We start from the raw sequence: 12,330 nt of genomic DNA, 5'->3' as shown, positions 1-12,330 counted from the left end.
GACAATGAAAAGTGAATATAAACTGTAACAGCTAATTCATAATTCTCATGTCTCACTCTTTAAGAAGTGCAACTGACCGACAAAAATATAGTTAACTGATCTCTGACAAAGGAACAATACAATACAGTCAGAAAGAGTCTTTTTAACAAATGATGCTAGAACAACTGGACAGCCACATGTGGAAAAATGAATCTAGACCTAGACTTTATACCCTTCACAAAAATTAATTCAAAATGAAACACAGACAGATCTAAATGCAAAATGCAAAAATATAAAACTCCTGAAGATAACATAGGAGAAAATCTCGATGATCTTGGATATGGTGATGACTTTTTATTTAGATATAATAACAAAGATACAATCTATGAAAGAAAGAATCAATAAATTAGATTTCATTCATATTAAAAAAACTTCTGCTCTATGAAAGACAATGTCAGGAGAATTAGAAGACAAGCCACAGACTGGGAAAAAAATATTTGCAAAAGACAAACCAGATAAAGAACTGTAACCCAAAATATACAAAGAACTCTTAAAACTCAACAGTAAGAAAACAAACAACCAGATTAGAAGATGAGCCAAAAACCTTAACAAACACCTCACCATAGAAGATATACAGATTGCAAATAAGCATATGAAAAGATGCTCCATATCAAATGTCATCAGAGAAATGCAAATTAAAACAACAATGAGACACCACTACACACCTCATTAGAATGGCCAAAATCCAAAACACTGACAACACCAAATGCAGGTGAGGATATGGAGCAACAGGGACTTTCATTCATTGCTGATGGGAAGGCAAAATGGTGTAGCTACTTTGGAAGGTAGAGTTGCGATTTCTTATAAAACTAAACTAAACATACTCAGCATATGAACCAGCCATCTCACTCCTTGATATTTACCCAAAGGAGTTGAAAACTTATGTCCACACATAACCTGCACATGGATGTTTATAGTAGCTCATTCATAGTTGCCAACTTGGAAGCAATAAAAATGTCCTTCAGTAAGTGAATGGATAAATATAAACCGTAGTATATGCAGATAATAGAATTATTCAGTGCAAAAGGGAAATGAGCTATCAAGCCATGAGAAGATACAGAGAAACTTAAATACATATTACTAAGTAAAGAAGCCAATCTGAAAAGGCTATATACTGCAGGATTCCAACTATAAGACATTCTGAAAAAGAAGCAAAACTACAGAAAGTAAAAATCCTGGTGGTTGCCAGGGTTAGGGGAAGGAAGGGATGAATAAGTGGAACATAGCAGATTTTTAGGGCAGTAAAACTACTCTGTATACTCCTATAATGATGGATATTTATCATTATAAATTTGTCCAAATCCATAGAGTATACAACACCAAGAATGAACCCTAATGTAACCCTAGATGATAATGATATGTCAATGTAGGTTCATCAATTGTAAAAATTGTGCCACTTTTGTGGGGATTGTTGATAAGAGGATGTGATGTATATGTGGGGACAGGGGATATAAAGGAAAATCTCTATTCCTTCACATTAATTTTGCTGTGAACCTAAACTGCTCTAAAGAATAAAGACTAGTAAAAAACAAAAACACTAAAGCTTTCCTAATAAGCAGATCCAAAGAAATAATATACACTAAAATCTGGTTTCTGTTCTATTTTTTTATACACTGTGTTTATTCAGTGGAATTACTAATCAATTAAAATGTCATTGACCGTTCAAAAAATGCTTCTGAGAATTTACATGCTATTTTATCAAGTTTTTAATCACTTAGAATTTGATTTGTTTGAAATTTTTTGCTTCCTTGTATTTGAGTTGCAGCTTCAAGGACAATCACCCTAATTTTCAACTAACCAACAATTATTAAGTACTGCAGAGCACAGGGCTAGGAAATTTGGAGTCTCAAAGAGCAATAAGACCTAGTTCTTGTCCTGGAGAGCTACGATAGATTTGGCAAAACAAGGAAAGTAAACATGACAATCAACCAATGCTTCTTGAATATTAATCTAAACCAAAAATGAGTTAAGAAACAACACATGATGGGCTACAATGAAGTAAATGATTAATTTCCACACAGTTGTATTAGATTAACAGCTGTGTTCAGAAAATGAGAGCAACAGGGGTGAAGTGATTCATCCATAAGAATTGGCATATAATGGAAAACTCTGATCTGTCATTTTGACAACCAAAAATCATATTTAATGCTTTCTTTAAAACCTACAAATACAGGTCTAATTTCCAGTTTCTGCCAAAGGGACCAGTAGTTGTTTGCAGTCTAATAGTTATGTCCGTAAGTAATGAACATTCTTCCCCAGACTTAATGATTACCCCTCGGAGGCAGTGTGGGTTGTGAACCTTCAACTAGAGCCCATCCTCTTGGTCACATAGTACTTTCAGCCATGCTCACAGTCTGTCCATGTGATGATTTCATCCCATCCACTTCTTTCCATCTGGCTTCCTTTGATTTCCCATAAAGCAATTATATCATTGTGCTTGAAAGAAAGCATTGATTGATCTAAATATACCAATTCTATTATCCAGAGCCACAATTTTAGTTAAAGCAATATAACCAAATGTTCCTAAAAGAAATACCAACCCAAAGGAATTACATGCCTCACAAAACCCTTTTCTAGCCCCAGTGCATGGATCCCATCAATTAAGCAACATTCCTTGCAATAAAATTAAAGTATTGTATCAATATAGGAAGTGCACATTAACTGCTATAGACTATTAGAGCCATGTTCTTGTCTTGAGCTTTTTCCATCATTTCTACTACCAATGTGAATCCATACTTAAGCTCTCATAACTCCACAACTTGCTATTCTCTTCCTCTTAGTTCTACCAGTTTTAGAATTGTAATTACTTTATATGGCACTCTGTATTCTTTCAGTCTTCAATAGATAACCCTGCTCATGGGATTTTTTCTTTGCCTCAAAATGATAAATAAATATCTTAATTCTTATAGACATACCACGATATAAAATAGCTTGTGTCAGTAATTTTTGTACCATTTTGTAATATAAGCTTGTGTATATATATCATTCCTTCTGAAGTTTTCAACACAATTATCACTGTTCTTAAATAGACTCAACTGTTAGAGCACCTGTATGTTCCCTAAATATACTTGAGGCACCTTTCCCAAGGTGTCTCAAATTTCCAAGTCAAAATCCATAGACCAGAGGCAATAATAATCCATTCAAGCACTAAAGTGGGGGGTTTTATAGACATTGCCCTCTTTTAATCTATGTAACAACCCTAAAAGGTAACTATTATTATTTCCATGTCACCAATCATAAAATGGAGAATCAAAAAGCTTGGGCTCTTCCCACCCCTCAAGGTCTTATGCAAAAATTGAGTTGGTTCTTGGGTCCACCTCAGGTCTGTCTCCAAACACTAGGCTTCTCTTCCTCCTAAAGAGAAGACGCAACCTGACAGTGTGTTGTCAAACTGGCTTTCAACTTGTCAAGAAACTTTGGATTTTCACGATATTCTGGAGTGTTCCTCTGAAAAACTGGCTTAATAAATGCATGTAATTGGTCAAATCTAACACAAAGTGATGGAATATGAGAAAACTTCTCAAAATAAAATGAGAGTCTGTAAAAAGTCATTTTTTTTCAATCTTTTTAAATTTAGGCTTTGTGGAAGGCAGACTACATAGTATTTAGGGAGACTGAGTTATAGTCAGCTATATCTGGATGTGTATCCAAGCTTGGCCACTTCTAATTTGTATCCTCTAGACTAGTAGTTTAAACATTCAAATCATATATTTTAGGTTGTAAAACTAGTCATGTTGTCTTAAAGTTTATATAAAATAACTATTTCGGAGGCATAGCAAGTACTCAATAAAAAAGTCCCTGTTGTAATGATGATCATCATGATTCCTACAGTACAGAAATGCATCTCTGAAGCATAAAATTTAGTTCTTTCATCCATCCATCTAAATCTTTCAAGGTAAAGTTCTAAATTCTTAGTGTGGCATGTAAGGTCTGTCAAACTTTAGTTACTGCTTCTTTTTTGGTGCCATCATCTCTCAGCCTTCCATACTATGCTCTTTGTGCCAGTTGTGGGGCAGTGACACAAATCTCCTCCTACACCTATGCATTCTGCCTGGACTCCACACATCCTTCAACCCTCGGGTCAAGCATGAACTCCTCCAATATGGTTTTCTTAGCCCATGCTCCACCTACACAACCATCAGTCTAGATTTCCTTCCTTCTGTTTCCATCATATCCCACCAAGCCTATAGGCCTAGCAATGATCATTATTCTCTAGGGTTACCATCTCTGTTAACTTGATTCTTTCCCCCATTAAAATTAAGTTCAATATTGAATAATTAAAAAGGGTACTCTGCAGGACATAGGCAATTTCCTGATATCACCAATTTTGGTTACACTAGGCATCAGGCAAAAAAAAATGCATTTAAGGTGCAGATATTGCATTTATTGTTAGAAAAATAAGTTTAAGGCTCACCTTGGTGGCTCAGTCAATGATCTTTGGCTCAGATCATGATCCTAGGGTCTTGGGATCAAGTTCTATATCAGGATCCTTGCTCAGCAGGAAGCCTGCTTCTCCCTTTCCCTCTGCCTGCTACTCCCCCTGCTTGTGCTTGCTCTCTCTCTCTCTTTCTCTCTCTCTCTCTATCAAATAAATAAATAAAATCTTTTTGTTGAAAAAGTAAAAAAAAAAATAATAAGTTCAGCATTAGATAGAAAGAAACCAAGAAAAAACAATTATAGAATGAATGTTATCAAAAAAGTTCTCACTACTTTGTTTTCAGAGTTAAATGTGAAAAAAGTGTAAAATTTTTTCATCACTATTGAAAATGAATATAGGACACCAGGAGTAATCTAATTAAACAAAATTTTAAGAAGTCTGTATTTTCTATAGCAGTTTCATTTATTCATTTTTCTTTTGACTACAGTGAATATATTGTTCTTTCCAAAAATAGTTGCTGGCAGTTTCCAAAGATGTAATTTCTTGTACAGCGATGAGCTAAGCATACAGATAGGATGAAATTGAGCTCAGATTTTTTTGTTTCTCAAGAAAATTACTTTTTTAATGTCCACTATCAGGTGAAATAATTTTTAGAAAATTTGATAGACTGGCTTATTAAATGCCAAGAAAATTATGTAATGTATTGTTTCATTCAATTATCTCCATTAATAAAAAACAGAAAAAAATCACTAAAGCAGTGATTTGAGCAGTGAAAGGTACAAAGATCCACCAGTTAAGCCAGTCTTTAATGTGGGTGATCTTTTTTCCAGAAAGTCTTCCTTCCAATAAGGAAATTAAATCTATTTCTTCCTATTTTGAAAGAGAAAAGCATCAGAACAGACAACTCTATATCTCAAAACCCATTTACCAGTAATCATTCTGGTAAATGTATGTATATACAATATACTTATTTTTATATGGTTTTCATTCTATTGATATTACAAACACCAATACCACAGAGTAGATAAATACGTGTTTGAATATCTTACCATCATTTAGGAAGAGGCATACATAACCTATCAAAGAGTATTAAGTGAATCCTTAATTTTTAAAAAGCTATATATTCTTGGACTTATCTTTTTATTAACATATTGCTGCTCCAGTCCCTAAATGACTTCACTCCTATTCAAATAAATTCTTGGAGCACCTTGGTGGCTCAATTGATTAAGTGTCTGCCTTTGGCTAAGGTCATGATCTCAGGGTCCTTGGGACTGAGCCCTGCATCAAGCTCCCTGGTCAACAGGGTGTCTGCTTCTCCTTTTCCTTCTTCCCCTCCCCTTCTCTCAAATAAATATAAAAATCTTTTTTAAAGTAAATAAATAAATAAATTCTTTTTTTCTTCCTCCGTTTGACTCTAATCTGTTAAATATAAATGTACAATAAATTAATCATCTTTATGGCAAAATGAGGCTCAGCTTTTATATTATAGATTAAATATCCCCTTCAGTTGTCTTATTCACAGTTATTGGACTAAATCTAAACATTGTCTTAATTTGGGAGAATTTCCCCATCCTATGCATTATAAGTCTTATTTAAAAAAAAAAAAACAAAAAAAAAAAAAAAGAAAGAAGAAAGAAAGAAAGGAAAGAAAGAAAGAAAGAAAGAAAGAAAGAAAGAAAGAAAGAAAGAAAGAAAGAAAGAAAGAAAGAAAGAAGAGGAAAGGAAAGGGAAAAACAAAAAATAGTTCGAGCAACTCAGAGAAATTTATGATAATGATGATAGTGATTTTTTTTAATCTGCCAATATATCCATTTCTCTCTGTTTTCACTACCACCTCCCTAATTCTAACTGCCATTCACAACTTGCCTGGACTACTAAAATCACCTTCTGCATAGTCTACTACCATATAATCTGGCCTCCTGCAATAGTTTATACACTACAGCCCAACTGACTTTTCATCATGCTAACTGGTGGTATCACCCTCCCCTTTCTAGTCTCATCCTCTTAAAACTCTCAGTGGCTTTCCATCACTGTGAATAAAGACAAAAATTCTTAACGAAGCCTGTCATTGCACTGTTTACTCTTGCTTCTCTTTTCAACTTAGCCTAACACTTAATCCACATACTTTACATGCTTTAGACACACTGGCTTTTTTGTAGCCTTTCCAACTTCTCTTTACTTACTCTCAGAACCGATTCTAAATGCTCATGCAACTCCCATGTTGGAGTAGATGATCACTGTGTAACTGACGGAGATGAGAGCAGCAGGAGAGGAGCTATATCTTAATGTTCACAGTGGATACAAGCAGCCATCACTATGGATTGGGAGATATCAGAATCATGGTGAGCTAAACAGGGAACTCTAAATGTAAGCTTTTGACTATTAATTTTAAGAAATGTATACCAGCTAGCTCTAGTGTCCCTTGTTGTTACTATGGCACCAGTTGGCTTCCAGAGCACCAGATTCCCAGAAGGATTCCAAGAACCCACAACCCTTCCAGATCCTATTTCCCTGGGCAGTTCCTGAAGAATCAGGATTCCAGGCCATCCCACTGTTAACCAACTCCATGGCCCTGGTCTCCTGACAGGGTCCTCCAAACCCAAAGGCCTTGTACGCTTTGCTGCTGGCAGCTTTCATGACACTGGACTCCTGTAGGCTCCCCAGAACCGGCTACATGAATTCCATAAATCCCAATTCCATAAATCCCCATTCTACAGAGTGGGACAGCTCCTACAGTTTCAGGTTCTCAATCAGCCTTCCAAAACTCAGGCTCCAGGTGAGCCAGGCTAACTACCATAAAAAGCCAAAAGAGAGGGGGATCCCTGGATGGCTCAGCGGTTTAGTGCCTGCCTTCGGCCCAGAGTGTGGTCCTGGAGTCCGGGATCGGGTCCCACATCGGGCTCCCTGCATGAAGCCTGCTTCTCCCTCTGCCTGTGTCTCTGCCTCTCTGCCTCTCTCTCTCTGTGTGTCTCTCATGAATAAATAAATAAAATCTTTTTTAAAAAAAGCCAAAAGAGAGTTAAGGTAGCTATATTTATATAAGACAAAATGGAGTTTAGGTAAAAAATGTAACAGGAAAAAAAGAACATTATTATATAATGATAAAGAGGTCAATTCATCAAAAGGCTATAATAATGATAAATATATATGCACCCAACTTCAGCGCACCTAAATATATTAGGCAAATAATAACAGATCTGAACAGAGCTAGACAATTACAATAATCGTGAAAGACTTTAGTACTCCACTTTCAACAGTGAATAGATCATCCAGACAGTAAACTACCTAAAGAAATACTGGACATAAACTATACCTTAGACCAAATTGACTTAATACACATGTTCAGAACATTCTACTCAACACAAATAGAATACACATTCTTCTCAAGTACACATGGAACATTCTCCAGAATAGATAACTTATTAGGTCACAAAATAGACCTAAGCAATGTAAAAAGACTGAAATCATACCAAGTATCCTTTCCAATAACAGTTATATGAAATCAATTACAAGAATTACAAGAAGAAAACTAAAAAACTCACTATGTAGAGGTTAAACAACATGCTCCTGAATGACCAATGGGTCAAAGAAAAATTCAAAAAGAATTTTTAAAAATATACTGAAACAGACACATGAAAAGATGCTCGACAACATTCATCACCAGGGAAATGCAAATCAAACCTACCATGAGGTATCACCTCACACCTGTCAGAATGGCTAAAATCAACACAAAGAACAAGTGTTGGAAAGGATATGGAGAAAAAGAAACTGTTATGCACTGTTGGTGGAAATGTACCTGGTACAGCCACAGTGGTAGCTCAAAAAGTTAAAAATAGAACTACCTTATGATCCAGCAATTGCACTACTGGGTATTTACTCAAAGAATACAAACACTAATTCAAAGGGATACATGCACACACCTATGTTTATAGCAGCAATATTTACAATAGCCAAGATACGGGGATCCCTGGGTGGCTCAGTGGTTTAGCACCTGCCTTCGGCCCAGGGCATGATCCTGGAGTCCCGGAATCTAGTCTCACGTCAGGCTCCCTGCATGGAGCCTGCTTCTCCCTCTGCCTGTGTCTTTGCCTCTGTGTGTGTGTGTGTGTCTCATGAATAAATAAATAAAATCTTTAAAAAAATAGCCAAGATATGGAAGCAGCCCAAATGTCCATTGATTGATGAATGCATAAAGAGTTATATATATATCGAATTTTTTCAGTCATAAAAAAACCAAACTTTTGCCATTTGTAATAGCATGGGTGAAGCTAAAGAGTATAATGCTAAGTGAAATAAGTCAAAGAAAGACAAATACTATATGATTTCACTCACATGTGAAATTTAAAAAATAAACAAGCAAAGGGTTTAAAGAGAGAGAGAAAGGGAGAAACAAATCAAGAAACAGACTCCTAACTAAAAAGTATAAACTGATGGTTACCAGAAAGGAGAGGCATGGGGTGACTAAGGAGTGCACTTGTCTTGATGAGCACATAGTATTGTATGGAATTGTTGAATCACTATATTGTACACCTGAAACTAATGTAACACTGTATGTTAATTATCCTGTAATTAAAATAAAATTTTAAAAATCTTTAAAAATTTTTAAAAATATAGTGAAACAAATGAAAATTAAAAACAACATGCCAAAATTTATAAAATGTTGGCAAAAAAAAAGTTCTAAGAGAAGAACTTTAGAAGAGAAGTTTATAGCAATAAATACCTAAATTAATAAAAAAGACAGATGACAAGTAACTTAACTTTATACCCTAAGGAACTAGGAAACAAAGAACAAATCAAGCCCAAAGTTAGCTGAGATAGAAAATATATAACACAGCAGAAATAACCAAATATAGATCAGAAAAACAATAGGAAAGATCAATAAATTTAAAAGTTGGTTTTTGAAAAGATAAACAAAATTAGCAAACCTTTCGCTAGACTAAGAAAAGAGAGATAAGATTCAAATAAATAAAATTAGATATGAAAGAGAAAACATTAAAACTGATTCAATTATAATACACAGGATCATCAAAGATTACTATGAACAATTATATGCCAACTAATTGAATAACCTAGATAAAACAGATAAATTCTTAGAAACATAAAACTTACCAAGACTGAATTATGAAGGCAGAAAATTGAACAGAGCAATGACAATGAAACAGTAATCAAAAACCTCACAACAAGAAAAGCCCAGAACCAAGTGGTTTCACTGGTGAATTCTAATACAAATTATTTTTTTAAGATTTTATTTATTTATTCATGAAGGACACAGAGAGAGAGAGAGGCAGAGACCTGGGCAGAGGAAGAAGCAGGCTCCCCGCAGGGAGCCCAATGTGGGACTGTATCTCAGGACCCCAGGATCATGACCTGAGCCAAAGGCAGATGCTCAGCCACTGAAGACACCCAGGTGCCCCTATTTCTAGTCTCTACATTCCTTTTGCAGGTCTACATTTCCTGAGCTGCCCTCAGCTGAAGGCAGACACTCAACCACTGAGCCATCCAGGTGCCCCTCTACTAAACATTTAAAGAATTAATGTCAATTCTTCTCAACCTCTTCAAAAAATTAAAAAGGAGAAAACACTCCCAAACTCATCTTACAAGGCCAGCCTTACCCTGATATCAAAAGCAGATAATGTCACTGTAAGAAAAGAAACTACAGGCCAATAACTCTGGTGAATATAAATCTCAAAAAAGTACTAGCAAACTGAATTCAAAAATATATTAAAAGAATCATATATACTATGATCAAGTAAGATTTATCACTGGGATGCAAGGATGGGTCAACACATGTAAATCAATAGATATGATACACTATATTAATACAATGAAAGATAAAAATCATAAGGTCAATCAAGAGATGCAAAAAAGCATTTGACAAAATTCAACATCTCTATTATGATTAAAAACTCTTGAAATTGGGTATAGAAGAAACATACCCCAGATAAACAGAAGCCATATATGACAAAGCCACAACACCATAGTCAATATGATTGAGGTTGAAATCTTTCCCCCTAAGAACGGGAGCATGATAGGGTATCCACATTACCACTCCTATTCACATAGCACTGGAAGTCCTAGCAAGAGTAATCAGGCAAGGAAAGGAAATAAAAGGCACCTGAAATAGAAAGAAGTAAAATTGTATCTGTCTGCAGATGATATGATCCTACATAGAGAAATCCTGAAGATTTCACCAAAAAATTGTTAGAATAAACAAATCTTGTAAAGTTGCAAGACACAAAATCAACATACAAAAATCAACTGAATTTCTAGACACTAATAATTATTTGAAAAAAGAATAAAGAAAACAATCCCATTTACAATAGCATCAAAATAATATAATATCCAAGAATATATTTAACTAAGGAAGATTTCTATGTAGAAAATTACAAAATATTGATAAAAGAAATTGAAAAGGATCCAAAGACGTAGAAAAACATCCCATGTCCATGGATTAGTAGAATTAATATTATTAACATTACCATACTACCTGAAATGATCTATAGACTTAATGCAATCTCTATCAAGATTCTAATGGCGTTTTCACAGAAATAGAAAAAGCAATCCTAAAATTTGTATGGAATTACAAAATACCCTGAATAGCCAAAGCAACCCTGAGAAAGAAGAAACAAGCTGGAGGCATCATACTCCCTGATTTCAAACTTTATTACAAAAGTATAGTAATCAAAACAGCAAAGTATTGACATAAAAAACAAACACAGAGATCAATAGAACAGAAGAAAGAGCCTGGGGAAAACAAACGTATGCATACACAGTCAACTGATATTTCATAGCCAAGAATACTCAGTGAGAAAATAAGAATCTCTTCAAATAATGGTGTTGGGAAAACTGGATATCTGCATGCAAAAGAATGAAATTGGACTCCTTTCTCACATCACTCACAAAAATTAACTCAAAATGGATTACAGACTTCAATGGAAAACCCTAAACTAGTAACTACTAGAAAGAAAAAACAGAGAAAAAGGTCCTTGACATTGGTTTTGGCAATGATTTTTTTGGACATGGCATCAAAAGCACAAGCAACAAAAACAAAACTTAAGTGTGACTGTATCAAACTAAAAAGTTTCTGCACAGCAAATGAAATGATCAACAAAATGAAAAGACAACGTATAGGGGAAATATTTGCAAACTAAGATATCTGAGAAGGTATTAATATTCAAAATAAATAAATTCATACAACTCAATAACAAAAAACAATCCAATTTAAAAATGGGTAGAAGCTGTGAAGATGCATGCTGGTGTCATCTGGCCCTCCACATCTCCCTATGGGAATTGAGGCTCAGGAAACCAGTGCAAATATGCTGATACTCTGACTACTGCTTTCAGGAATAAAGCGCTTCATCTCTGATCCAGAAGTTTCATGTATAATTTTGTCACTATCCATGAAACTATCACAAATTAACTTGTCAGTTTGCAAGTACAATAAAATATGATTTTTCAAGGTGCCTAAGTCGCTCAGTTGATTAAGCATCTGCCTTCAGCTCAGGTCATAATCTCGGAGTCCTGTGATCAAACCCTAAGTCGGACTCCCCGCTCAGCGGGAGTCTGCTAGTCCCTCTCCCTCTGCCTGCTGCTTCCCATGCTTGCTCTCTCTGTCAAATAAATAAATAAAATCTTAAAAAATAAAAATTTAAAATTTAAAAATTAAAAGGGGTAGAGGGTTGGGACACCTAGGGGTGCCCAGTCAGTTAAGCATCCAACTCTTGATTTCAGCTCAGGTCATGATTTCTGGGTCATGAGATCAAGCCCCTATCATGCTTCACACTAAACATGGAGCTGGTTAAGATTCCCTCTCTCCCTTTACCTTTGCCCCTCCCCACCCCTGCTGGCATTCTCTCTCATAAATAAATAAATAAATAAATAAATAAATAAATAAATAAATAAATATTTTAAAA

The sequence above is a fragment of the Canis lupus genome, chromosome 12, assembly GCF_011100685.1.
Source record: "Canis lupus familiaris isolate Mischka breed German Shepherd chromosome 12, alternate assembly UU_Cfam_GSD_1.0, whole genome shotgun sequence".
Lineage (NCBI taxonomy): Eukaryota > Metazoa > Chordata > Mammalia > Carnivora > Canidae > Canis > Canis lupus.
Note: the sequence above shows the minus strand (reverse complement) of the source record.